Here is a 14,539-nt window from a genome sequence, read left to right as displayed (position 1 = left end):
CGTGTTAATTTCAGAATCTTGAAAGGAAAAGTCGTTTGTCATTCATTTGATTAGGAAATGATAAGATATTTTTATTAGTAATTAAACGTAAAAAATGCGCAGAGTTTTTCTGCGCAATCGAGTTTTCTGTATAGCTGCTACAGCGTATGATCAAGGCCACCGAAAATAGATCTATCTTTCGGTGGTCTCGGTATAATGCTGTATGAGCCATGGCCCATGAAATTTTAACCAAGGCCCGGTGGTGGTCTATCCTATATCGTTGCCAGAAGCACGATTATGGCTAACTTTAACTTTAAATAAAATAAAAACTACTGAGGCTAGAGGGCTGCAATTAGGTATGTTTGATAACTGGAGGGTGGATGATCAGCATACCAATTTGCAGCCCTCTAACCTCAGTAGTTTTTAAGATCTGAGGGCGGACAGAAAAAAGTGCGGACGGGCAGACAAAGCCGGCACAATAGTTTTCTTTTACAGAAAACTAAAAAAGAACTTAAGTGTACCAAGTTCTGTTTCAAATATAGATATTTAGGGATTGTAAGCCTATTTTATAAAAGACATGAGAATCGTTGTGAGAAAAAACATTCAGGTTCAAAGACTTCGTAGCTTCGCACGAAACGTGAAAGGCTTAGGGAATACAAGTTTCTAAGCATAGTCGCATGTAAAATAATAAATCCGTGAACAATTACCGAAAGTGTAAGGTTAACTGCAAACAAAACCTGAATTTTAAAAGTGTACATGTGCGCTTATGATTTAAAAAATTTAAGACGGTGCATATTACATTTACAAGCAAACCGTTAGAGTTCAAACGCGATTTGACTGCGTTAATGTCCTTAAGATATCACGCAACCACAAGAGCACGAGTCCCACGAATCACCCATTCCCAGCAAAATCGAAATTAACGAATACAGAGATAATCTGAATGTGAAACAAATAGTCTTTCCAGCCCCGTCAGCTGCAGGCTTGTAGTTCACAAAAGGATTATAGAGACTTCAAACACTCTTGCCATATCTAATGTGACATTAGTTCACCAAACGAAGCTTGTGGTACAGCAAACGAATTGAAGGTTCCTTTGCTACAAATATTACACCTGCACGAAATAGATAGTTTGATTACTCAAAATGAGCCAAATAAAGGCTTGTTGTACACCAGATTGCTTGCAGAACAGAGGCTAGTAGTAAACTAGAGGATTCTCAAAGTCTTGGAACAAAAGGACAGAAAAAAATCAACGCGTAAACCAGACGACTTAAACAAGCTAGTCAAATCGAGGCTTGTAGGTCACCAAACGGATTGCCTAAAGACGATTTTTAGGAAACTAATAGAAGAAACTTACTCTGAAAAATGCTTTTGTAGTTCTGTATCTAAAAATAAAATCCTAAAATCCTTTCTTTCTCTCTGGCGAGCGAGGGACAGAACCTTGGACCAGTCACTGGATATAAAAGACTGATAAGATAGGAGTCAAATGTGACAATAGCGACCTTACCGAGCAAGAGAGTAATCTCTCGATAATGTATAGCTGCTCTGAATTCTTAATTACTCTTATCGCAATGCCTCCGTCAGATTGTGCTGTCGTAAAGGGTTTCATGTGTATGTGGTGTGGAGGCTCGAAAGATTTCGTATGCAGTTTTTTTCGTTATCAAATATAGAGTTGAGGTTACATAGACCTAGGTAGGAACAATTCACCTGATGTTCAGTTCATGCCTATGAAGCCTGGAAGTTAAATACCTGTATGATTATATACCGTAAACATAAGAGCTTATAATATATATATATATATATATATATATATATATATATATATATATATATATATATATATATATATATATATATATGAACTACTCGATAATGTTGCCGTATTTTGTGGCATATGGCAACAACTTCGTTACGTAGCCAACAAGTACAGTTTATGACGTCACCGACAGCCAACCATAGTACAGCAAATTTCCGGCCACTTGAAAGGTTTGTAGGTGCTACAGTGCTGGGTCGAAATGGGTCCCCCTTCTCCTCACCCGGCTTTTTTAAGAAAAAAAAAAAAAAAAAAAAGGAACACTTGTGCCGCTTTGTCTGTCCGTCCGCACTTTATTCTGTCCGCCCTCAGATCTTAAAAACTACTGAGGCTAGAGGGCTGCAAATTGGTATGTTGATTATCCACCGTCCAATCATCAAACATATCAAATTGCAGCCCTCTAGCCTTAGTAGTTTTAATTTTATTCAAGGTTAAAGTTAGCCATAATCGTGCTTCTGGCAACGGTATAGGATTGGCCACCACCGGGCGGCGGTTAAAGTTTCATGCGGCGCGGCTCGTACGGCATTATACCGAGACCACCGAAAGAGAGATCTATTTTCGGTGGCCTTGATTATACGCTGTAGCGGCTGTACAGAAAACCCGATTGCGCCGAAGAAACTAAGGCGCATTTTTTACTAGTTGTTATTACTGATAAATCGGTCAAAAGGATCACTTCTCTCGAAAGAAATACTTCGCGAAGGCGGTTGTTAAAGGCTAAATTACTTAATTCTACAGGTGATTTTGTTAAAAGCTAGGTATTATTATCATCATCATCATCATTATTATTTATTAACTCTTGGCCATTCACTCGCTAATGAAGGTTCTAAACAGCAACATGCTAATGTGGGAAAACCCAATAGGCACATAAACATCAATGTATATACCTGTATATATGTGTGTATGTATATAATAAATGAATGTGTATCTATATGTTTGTGTATGTAAATGTATAAATGTATATATATATATATATATATATATATATATATATATATATATATATATATATATATATATATATATATATGAGAAATTTATCGTCTTTTGTTCATTTTAGTTTTCTGTAAAAGAAAACTACTGAGATGGATAATTGGCTGTCCATCCGCACTTTTTCTGTACGTTCTCAGATCTTAAAAACTACTGAGGCTAGAGGGCTACAAATTGGTACGTTGATCATCCACCCTCCAATCATCAAACACACCAAATCAGCAGTTTTATTTATTTAAGGTTAAAGTTAGCCATGATCGTTCGTCTGGCACCGCTATTGGTGCTAACACCACAGGCCACTACCGGGTCGTGGCTGAAAGTTTCATAGGCCGCGGCTGAGAGTTTCATACAGCATTATACGCTGTACAGAAAACTCGATTGCGCCGAAGAAACTTTGGCGCAATTTTAACTTTGATGCCGTAAATGTTTTAGTCGTGGCATGCGTTACGAACGTTTTTATTAGTCACCCAGAAATATTCATAAGTTTTCTTTAGCGGCATAATGTTCGTTTTCTATGACAAGTTCAACATACAAATTTTAAGGGTAACTTGCAAATGGAGCTTGAGAAAAAGCCAGTGTATTATAAGTTTTTTTTTATATATATAAATGACCCTTCTTGGGTTACGCTTTAATGGGTTTCAGTTTGCCGTTGGTAAAAACACGAAAAGAATCATATTTGAATAACACTACTTTTTATCGCTTTTAAGCCATTAATTGCCTTACTCTGTTGCTACTACTTTTCATAAGGAGAGAGAGAGAGAGAGAGAGAGAGAGAGAGAGAGAGAGAGAGAGAGAGAGAGAGAGAGAGAGTGAGGAAACGATTTTATCAAAAGATTTCATAATCTAGGCCATGACTAGATGAGTTTGTATTAATATTAATTATAACATCCAGGCATCATTGGCTATTGGCATTATGGCTTTTGCCAGAGAAAATAATTTTTTATCGTAATATATATATATATATATATATATATATATATATATATATATATATATATATATATATATATATATATTATATATATATATATATTAACTTTTAGTGGTGCTATATTTATTTCGTCGGCACATAATTTTTCCTACAAAGCATAAACCATTTTCTTTTGTTAATACATGGCTTTGTTGTAAAATATGCCATTATCTATGTTATGGAATATGCTATTATTTATCTTATATAATGGAACAGGCTATTTTTATGTTAAGGAATATGCTGATGTTTCTCTGTTCTTCTGACAATTCTACGTTATGGCATGATCATTAAGTCAATAATGTTTTCCCATTGCTAATTCTTGTTTACTAATGGGTCGTTGTGATTATACAATTCAACTTAGTAAGGACGTATTGTTCCAGCATTCAGTCATAAGAACTGCAACGCTCATATATTGTGCATGTAGGCTTTGCTATGTTCAAATCCAGGCCTACTAATTGAATTACAATTAACAAATGGAACAAATCGACAATTGATAGGTTAGAGAAGTATGGAATTATTTTCTGAATGAAAGGCTTCACATAGATTTATTATTATTATTATTATTATTATTATTATTATTATTATTATTATTATTATTATTAATCACAATGCTGTTTAATTATTATTATTATTATTATTATTATTATTATTATTATTATTATTATTATTATTATTATTATTAATCACAATGCTGTTTATTGCTTGACGCGGCTTCTACGTTACACAGTAGGTTGTGAACGCGTGTGATCATTAACCTCGTTAATTAGGATCCGCGTCTGTGACCCCGCATTCATGGATTTTTTTGTGTATATAACTAATGATTTGTACACCTTTCAAAAAGAGCAGTCCACGATTTACTAAGTATTTTAATCTATTTGCAAATTCTTGACGTCATCGTTTTGAGATTCAATTGATTCCTGGTTTCAAATTAGATCTTTCAAAGATCAATCATTTATTGGCCTAATCGTTTGTGGTGCTACTTTGGCTTGTTATCCACGCGTCACCTACTCCGAGGTGCTAGTACTAAACATGGCAGAAGCTCAACGGGACGCCGTGGTTGGTACTAGCCACTCGGTGGTCGAAGATATCGTTTATTAATATATAGAAATACACAGAAATGGGTGTACATAATACTTTGATCCCATTGAGCTTCCGCCATGCTTGTGTTTCATTTTGTAAATAATCGTAAACTTAAAGGTGCTTAGTAGTAGCATTACCGATAATTTTCGTTTCAGTATTTAGTGAACACTTGTAACCCCAATAACCCTTCATCTTATTACTCACAGATCACGTGGCGAAGGCAAAATTTACCAGTTGAGAGAGAGAGAGAGAGAGAGAGAGAGAGAGAGAGAGAGAGAGAGAGAGAGGATCATCAGGAAGATCAACACCCGTAGCTTTCATTTCTTTTCTTTACTAAACGTAATCCTTTCTCCTGATGCCACGGCACACACAACCATATACACTCTCAGGCCTCACTTTGACCCATCCTTAACCGCCAGCAAGTGCAAAGCGTTCGATCGGGTGAACATGGGATTTGTATTTATAATCTTAAGTAAATGTGGGATACCAAATGAGTTTGTGGAAATTGTAAAATGCTTTATATAACGGTTGTAAGAGTATGGTAATTATAGGGGGCTAACAATGGGAACCTTTCGATGTTCCAGGATCTGTCAGACAAGGTTGTCCCCTTGTCAGTGTTAATGTACTGTGTATTTCAGGAACCTCTGTATAGGGCGATAATATCAAATAATAATATTAAAGGGTTAACAATACCAAACAATAAGGAATTGAAACTGCAAGGGTTTACCGACGACACGAGTATTATTATGACATCAGAAGCTTCTTTACTTTATTGTTACAGGGAAATTCAAGCTTTTGAGGAAGCAACTGGTTCGAAACTAAATAAACAGAAAACAAAAATTATGGGTATTGGTGAATGGACTAGTAAGAGCTCTTGAACACTTTCGTGGTTACATTCGGTGGACGAACTCAAAGTATTGGGTATAAAATTTTTTAATGACTACACAGGCACATGGACATACAATTGGAATATAATATCACAGAAAATAGAGACGACAGTGAATCTATTAACTGTAAGAAAACTGAGCTTTTTCAAAAAGCAATAATCATAAATACAATGGTACTTTCAAAACTTTGGTATATAGCACGTACCATACCGCCATCAAAAGTACATAAAAATAAATACAAATATTTTTCATTATATCTGGAAGGGATGTTACAACCCAGTTTGCAGGAATAGATTATGTCTACATAAGACCGGGGGGAGGATTAGGTGTAATAAATGTCTACTACAAGACCTTGGGAAGTTTTCAACTCAGGTATTAAAGATTTTTTAAAGGGATTCGGAGTTTGCTCTTATTGGTGGCAAATGAGATTGAGTTATTCACTTCCCTCTAAACATTAGGAAACTATGGCTTATCTTACTCCAAGTTTCTACTCTGTCGTCATTGAGATGTGTAGAAGGGTTTACAAAAGACTGTTATATCAAGACTAACAACCAAATTGCTGTGGACATAAAGCACTACTTCCAGATTGTAGACCAAAAGTTGAAAGTTCCTTTCCGTTGCTAAACTGGAAAATAATTTGGGAAAATGTCAGCTTACCTTTTATTAATCATAACGAACATGACCTGATAATATTCAGATATATACATGAGATTTTAACAACAAATGAAAGACTTAGAATTCTCAGACTGAAGGAGGATGGTTTGTGTTCACATTGTAAAATGACAGAAACGATACTTCACGTTTTATTTCTGTCCCCGAGTAGTAATAATAGTTAATTATATGAAAAGTGTTATTCAGTGTCTCAAACATAAATAAGGAGAGATTTCTGAATATACTGTGTTTGACATCCAGTCTAAGTCAAAGAGGGACAGAAATGCAGCAGTTATAATCATCACAAGATACATATATATGGGATTTGGATGGCTAGATATAAAAAAATTAATGAGACCAGTGAATATATTAAAGGGAATAGAACCATGATAAATGGTTAATAAAAAGATATGGGAGTAATTTTTGTAATTTTTTTCTAGCAAAATATATTTTCTATACTTTCTAATGTAATTAACAGCACAGTTATTATGGTGTTTTAGTATGTTATATAATCAACTGATACTGAACACAGTTCTGATTGAGTGAGAAGGTGGAAATGGCAACCGTTGGCTTATGTGAAAAAAAAAATTATTATTGTTGATGTAAGTCTTGTTTTGAATGGCTTGTACTGTGAAATGTATCAGTATAATCAGTATATTTATGTGATTAGTCAGTAAAATTATGTACCTGGCTGAGAGGATGAAACTGTTTTCTCCATCCTTGACTGGAACTAGCTCTGTTTTTGTATTCTTTGGAAATAGCATAACAGCAGCTACGAATTTTTTTGTGTACATAGTGCTACTTTTTGTGTACCATGCGCCAGCATTTGGATGAATTTGTACATAACTGTAATACTTGAAAGTTATTAAAATTCCTGTATGTACACATATGAAAAAACTACCAAATGACTTGCTTAACTTTGTAATAGTTGTTAGTGCTATTGAGATTGTGTAATATTGTATAATTGTGTATACAGATACTGTTGTTTTTATAATAAAAGATAACAAAAAGTACTAGCACCTCGGAGGTGACCCTTAGGTGGATACATCCCGGGTTAATACCAGTTCACTGCTTCCGGGACGACTTTGATTGTTTGTTTACTCTTCATATTATTTTGTTCTTTACAAAAATATATTCCTAGCGACAATGACCGTGGTATTTGCGACTCCAGCTTACATAAACCAATCACCCAGTTATATAATATTTTTTTTTTAGCCTCTCAAACAACAACGTCATTATAAAATTCCAGTACCCTTGCTGACGTCATGAATGCTGGAACGAAAGAGAGGGAAAAACTAAGCGACCCCAAATAATTGCTTAACGGTTCTTTCTAAACAACTGTTGTACTTTTCTCTCCGAAAATGAAAGAATGGATAAAAAAAAACTCATACTCATTTTTTTTTATCATCGAATGGACAAAAATCTTCACGTGACTATACCACAGAATCAGGCTGACAGCTTTACGTCTATTGATTGCTCCGTCCTTCTGGCGTTTTGGGTTTCAGGCTGAAAAGTCCCGAATTCTCCCTGTGGTTTTTCGTGGAGAGTGATTGTCCGGGGGTGGGTCAGGGACCTGTTTCGCTGGGTGTGGGTTGGGTCTTCGATTGCTCCTTTTTCTGTCACAGTTTTCGCTTTCTGAGAATTATTTGAAGAATGGTTTCTTCATCTGTAATAATAATAATAATAATAATAATAATAATAATAATAATAATAATAATAATAATAATAATAATAGTTGCTCGAGATTGATTCCTAAGGAATCTGATCTTCATCAGGAAGAGCCAAGCAAGCGCTATGGTCAACATTATTCCACTGGGACGTTGGTAGATGATACTATTTTAATTTTTGAGAAAGAACACCAGGCTGATTGTTTTCTTCACTACCTAAATAGCAAACATGAGAATATAAAATTTACTTTAGATGGGGAGGTGAATAGTAAAATGCCATTTTTAGATATTTTCATTGACAATTTCGAGAATTCATTCTCTGTTGACAGGAAACCCACTTTTTCAGGATTAGGTGTGAGTTTTTTCAGTCACTGTTCAAACATTTTCAAATTAAATGCAATTGATACTTTAGTCTACAGGGCTTACAATTTATGCTCCAATTTCACTTTATTTCATGAAGAGATGGAGTTCTTGTTAAAATTTTTCGCAAATAATGGTTACCGAACCAACTAGGTCTTGAAACATATTAAATTAGTTTTTTACCTTAAATTGGCTTACATTGGTAAATCAATTAAGCACCCTGAGAGGGAATTGAAATACTGTTTTGATAGTAATGATTTTACAATAAAAAGCCTACTACCTTTCAAAGATAAACTGCCTGTTTTATTGCGTTCTGGTATTTGTTTGCTGTTACACATGTCCCAACTGCCAAGTGGGGTATTTGGGTAGTTTCATAAAAGCGCTCAAAACGACATACTGCCAGCATGCAGGGATCAGTGACAAGACAGGTAGAGACTTAGCAATCAAGCAGCAGTCTTCCATCCGCTAGCACTGCAGTGGATACACTCAGGCGAGACTAAGAATTGTAGATTCTTGTTCAAAATGGTCTAATTCAAGGATTTTAGAATTATATATATTCTCAAACTTGAGCCACAACTCAATCAAGATCAGTCTTCCACACCGTTATCTATAATCTACTGATTTTCTATGCGTTCTCGCTTTCCAGTCATTAGGCTAATTTATCTATTGTGTAATTTTTCTTTTCGTGGTTTTTTTTTTTTAATGTTTCTTAGTCCTGTGTTTTATTTGATGACTTTTATTTCTTTCGTCTAGAGTTTTTTTTTTTAGTTTGGCTATTTTAATTCACCGAATTGTATTAGCTTTGTCACTATGTTTTCTTTTCTGAGTAGTGTGTTTTTTTATGGTAACGTAGTTTATAAAAAATCATTCTCGAGTGTGACCGTTCTTTGATTTGTATTTTACTAGTATAAAATTTTATGTTTTGGTGTTCTGCATCTATTTTAGGTCGAAAATGGCTTAAGTGTGTTAAAGCCGAAACGTCCCAATGGAATAAAAATGTTGACTGTACCGCTTGTTTGGCTGTTCCTGACGATAATACAAGTATAATCAACAACAACAACAACAACAACAACAACAACAACAACAACAACAACAACAACAACAACAACAACAATAATAATAATAATAATAATAATAATAATAATAATAATAATAATAATAATAATAATAAAAGTATAATCAGTATTACCAACTACACTGACAACAACAACAACAAACAACAACAACACCACAGCAATTTAAATGCAAATGTTTTCAAATCATTAATTTGGTTGAGATACCAAAACGATGTCTTCAATATTTTTAAAAGCAATTCTAGAAATTTTGATGACTTTTTTCCTTAGAAATGCCAACAGGATGTTACCCTCCATTTAATTTACCGCTGAATATGTAATAGATAATAAAGCTGACGTATATAGAAGTTTTGGTTTATCTTGAACCCAAATGTGTCTCGTGTTAAATTTACCTCCATTCACTTTTATGCTCGGAATATTGAAGAGGTCAAAACCAATGTTTTAGTTAATTGTGCTCTAAGAGCGTTCAAAATACTTAACATAGTTTACTGATGATGAGCTTGAGCATATAAAAGAAGTGTTCTTGAAACTCTTATCCTGTACATTTCATTGCTAAGGCTTTTAATGAAGCAAAGCAGATTTTCGCCTGTTAGGCCCCTTGTGATCAAATTAAAAATGAATCTAATATTGCCCTGTCAGCCATTTTACCATAGTTTTATGTACAAAAACGCTAAGAACTACACTGACGAGGCATATATTGTTTTCAACTATGACACAATCAAATATCTTCAGTCATCATAGCAGGTCCTGTAATGACGGTTACAAGATATCGGTGTGTATGAAATATTGTGCGCTGAATGTGATATGAAATGCTGTAGAGAAAGTGGAAGAGGGTTGCCCATAAGAACTTTTGGGAACAGAGGGTCATATATCTCAAATGCTAGAAATAATGCCCTTGGCAACGTAATTGGGACAACCATCGAACCATCTAGAACGACGACTTGTCATATTTAACAGCAAAGTTATAAGAGGCAAGGGATTGGTAGAAGCAAGGCCAAGAGAGACAAGGTCTGCTCACTTCGCCCAAATCCCCCACGTAGGCGGAGTCTTTGTCTACCTAGCCCCTTGATTGCATCAGCAGGTGAATTGCCTGTGAAATGAGCAGGTACCTCTAAGATACGTCATCGCCTAGCCACGTAGTTACCCCAGGTGGGAGGCGACTCCACCCAACTGGGTAGACCTCGTCTCTCTTGGCCTTCTTGGCCTTGGTTAGAAGGAACTATCTATTGATAATAATAAAATTCGAGTAGATCGTTCTTGTTTGTCCGCCCCGGTTGGGGGCGGGGTAGGCAGGGGACGGAAGGGTTGGGGAGACAGGACACATCCACCCTCCTCTCGCAAACCATATAATCATTTATTTAATGGCGTTATTTTCATTGCGCAATTGTGCGTTTAAACGGGGAGAGTCCTTCAACTGCCCTCCTGCCCCACGTAGCGTAGCGCGCGCCATGTCGCTAGTTATAAATAACGGTCGTTCCAATTTAAGGTAAATATTTCTAACATGAGGATCAATTCACTATTGACTTGATCTGTAGAAAGCAAATTGAATATTACGATAAGACAGTCTCACATAATACAGCTGACAGTTCTTTAGCCACTTCAGATGCTACCGTTGCCTTTTCCCCTTCCGTTCAGGTAGCACTGTTGCACTCGGCAGCCAAAGTGCTCAGGAGCCAAAGCTCTTTAGGATAATCATCGGTGAGACCTGATGGACGAATCACCACTTGAATGTTCCAGAGTTTAGCTGGAATTACCTGAAATAGCAAAATACCTACTAACGAATAGGGACAGGTTTTCCTTTTGTAAACAATTCCTTTTGAACTAACGCTTTCGTTATGTATATATATATTTTTTAAAAATATATATTTACATTTATATTTAAATTAACTTACTTAAAATACTTGCATAATGAATTACCTGAATTAACAAATTATCCACTTACGAATGGGGACAGGTTTTCCTTTTGTAAACAATTCCTTTTGAACTAACGCTTTCGCAGTATATATTTTTAAATATATATTTACATTTAAATTATATTCGTATTAAAAATACTTACAAAATTCTAAGGTTCTACGAAAATTACTAGAAAATATGACTGCTGATAAAATGAATTTAGGTTTTAAAGAACTACTGAATTCAGCAGCTAATTTGGCTGCAAAATATTTGATTTAAGTCTTGTAAAATCTATTTTTTTTTGTATCCGAGGAAAAGGCGTTCTGAACAGAGCTTTTCCTAGCTTTTAGCTTTTCATAGCTTACCCCAGCTTTAAGCTTTTCATAATTTCTAGCATTTCTTATTTTTATTATAGCTTTATTAGCTTTCAGTATTTTTGTTACCCATAGTCTTTAGCTGTTAATAACTTTCTAGATTCTCTCCCCTTTCAGTCTTCCTTTTTATTTGATTTTCTTAGCTTTTCTAAACCATATATGTGCTTTTTCCTTTAGCTTTCCTTTGTCTTTGATTTTTTTTCACCATTCTATTACTTTTTTGTCATGAGATCATAAGCCGTTGAAAGTCCATCATAATCTGCAATGATTCCGATCTTATTCAATCAGACAACCAATGCTTCTCTGAAGAACGTTTTCATTTTTTTTGTGATAATTATCTTATCATTTTATGGTTCCTTATTTCCATTCTAACTATTCCTTAAGATTTATTTATCATTGAAAGTTAACGCACGAGAGAAAACAAATGGAATCAAGTCTGTACGAATAGAAAGGAATAGAGAGAGAAATATAATAATTCATATAAAATTTTTCTGTTATAGACGAGCTAGTTTTAGGTAGTTATCTCTGTTAGGCTTCCAGAGAGAGAGAGAGAGAGAGAGAGAGAGAGAGAGAGAGAGAGAGAGAGAGAGAGAGAGAGAGAGAGAGAGAGAGAGAGAGCTAAAAGGCCCCTCCAATTTGATATAGTTTGACAGATAATTGATCACTCATAGTCTGTTAATTTTTCTGTATCATCACCACCACCATTCTCTCTCTCTCTCTCTCTCTCTCTCTCTCTCTCTCTCTCTCACGATTAGCAAATACATCACTGTTCCATCTCTAAGAATCGTTCTTGAAAACTGCAGGCCTTATTGTCAAGTTGACTCAGCACACAGATTAATATATACTGTACATACCTAAAGACCAGCATACTGTAAGTGATGAAATAGTGGTGATGACTTGATTTGTCTGATAACTTTTTCGTGCTTGGCAGTGTTGGAAAGAACTGGAGAAAGTGGAACACTTACACTTCCTCAGTAGCATTTTGTAGCTCCTAAAGAAAGAAAATAATAAGGAAAAAGATATCATAGTCATCTGAATATTTGGATAACATTATGGATATTTCTTAGAGACCCCAAAAGTGTTTTAACCCGGTATGTATCCACCTTTGCGGCGTGATTAGTACAAGCTCGTTGGGGATTGCCGTAAAAACACAAACAAAAGCCTGTAAATATCATAGAGATAATGACCCCCAAGAAATATTAGTCCTAGATAACGACCCCCGAAAATTCTTGGGGGGTCACTATCTACGAAAGATTGTTTATAGAAACACTGATTCTATCGCAAGGTTAAAATTCAAACGTAATTGTCAAAACTTTGTTAGTTTGAATAGTGTCATACTTCTTGTTTTGATTGTTCTTAATAGAAACTTGTCTATTGCCAGTAATACTACACTGTTTACCACGTATGATCACAGCTTTGAACGTCATCCATGAGTAAATGTAGCATGCAAATATTAATGAATAACTTGTGGTTGCATCAAACATTATTTAATCTCAAATGATAGTTACCACAAGCGTTTATCACCGCTGCTGAAAATAGACATGATTGAGGCCTTCTTAGTTGGAACCTTTTCCTTCTGGCTTAAAACATAGTTTTGAATGGTGAGATTCCCGTAATATTTTCTTCCCAGTGAGAAAAAAGTAATTAAAAAATGTAAAAAAAATTAGATTTTGCTCAGACGTTCCCATATGGTATTTTGCCTTCGAAAGACAGGCTTAGACTTCGGTTCGAATTCTTTGCATGTGCTCACACACACACACACACACACACACACACACACACACACACACACACACACACACAGAAATACAGAGGCTAATAATTAATTCTTTGCTTACCGCGCTTGGCTTGGTATACAGATATTGTCTAAAGTTTGTGGCGTTACAATATTACTGTAAAGCTCCATGCATCATTATCTTTTTTCGTCTTACTTTTATTGTTTGATAATGTGTGAGTTGATGTATCTTAAGTCCTTGGCTCTGTTTTTCTTTGTCAAAAATAAGATTTAAATGTGTGGAAATTTGTTTTGCAGTGTAACGGATTTCAAGCGTAGTCTATTTGGATTTCTACATAATAATAATAATAATAATAATAATAATAATAATAATAATAATAATAATAATAATAATAATAATAATAATAATAATACAATTGCAGGGTGGATCAATTTTCATGGGACGTATACATATCGAAGGTCAAAAAGTCTAATGAAAGGTTAAATTAGGCGAGGAAAGGTTAATTAAGCAGGTACATTACATGGTAAGCTCGCAAACCAAATATACCCCATTCCAACCTCCCCTCCCCCTCCGCCCAAAATTCCAGGACCAAGTGCTTCGATTTTGCTGCACTTCCGGTCACAACAGGAAGTGCCGTCTACGTAATGTCTTTCTCAATTATTTGGAATCCTTGCGCGTGGCCGGGATCATTGTTCTTATCACAGAAAACAATTATGGAATTGCAACGACCTTGCAAGATCCCTGTATTTCTAAAAGGGCCAAAAGTAGCCATTTTTGTGTGTGTACATCTTATGTGAATGGCGTCCTCGACCGGAAGTCAAAATTCGTATGTGAATGGTGTCCTTGGCCGGAAGTCAAAATTCATACGGGAATGGTGTCCTTGACCGGAAGTCAAAATTCGTACGGGAGGGGTGTCCTTGATCGGAAGTCAAAATTCGTATGTGAATGGTGTCCTTGACCGGAAGTCAAAATTCTCAAAATTCGCATGTGAATGGTGTCCTTGACCGGAAGTCAAAATTCTCAAAATTCGCTTGTGAATGGTGTCCTTGACCGGAAGTCAAAATTCTCAAAATTC

At 35.3% G+C, this 14,539-nt stretch overlaps 1 protein-coding gene and 1 long non-coding RNA gene across 3 annotated transcripts in view; one reads left to right on the top strand and one right to left on the bottom strand.

The window, feature by feature from the left end:
- LOC136830188 (transient receptor potential cation channel subfamily A member 1 homolog) overlaps positions 1 to 1,464 on the bottom strand; it is a 28,143-nt gene extending 26,679 nt beyond the window's left edge. For both annotated transcript variants that reach the window (XM_067089456.1, XM_067089457.1), the window contains exon 1: positions 1,331 to 1,464. The gene's annotated coding sequence lies outside the window, so the exon portion shown is untranslated. The remainder of the gene's footprint in view (positions 1 to 1,330) is intronic.
- The window catches only part of LOC136830190 (uncharacterized), a 137,958-nt gene that overhangs the window by 31,359 nt on the left and 92,060 nt on the right, over positions 1 to 14,539 (top strand). The gene's annotated exons all lie outside the window — the stretch shown is intronic.

This window comes from Macrobrachium rosenbergii, chromosome 46 (genome assembly GCF_040412425.1).
Source record: "Macrobrachium rosenbergii isolate ZJJX-2024 chromosome 46, ASM4041242v1, whole genome shotgun sequence".
Classification (NCBI taxonomy): domain Eukaryota; kingdom Metazoa; phylum Arthropoda; class Malacostraca; order Decapoda; family Palaemonidae; genus Macrobrachium; species Macrobrachium rosenbergii.
This window is presented reverse-complemented; position numbering and strand designations above follow the sequence as displayed.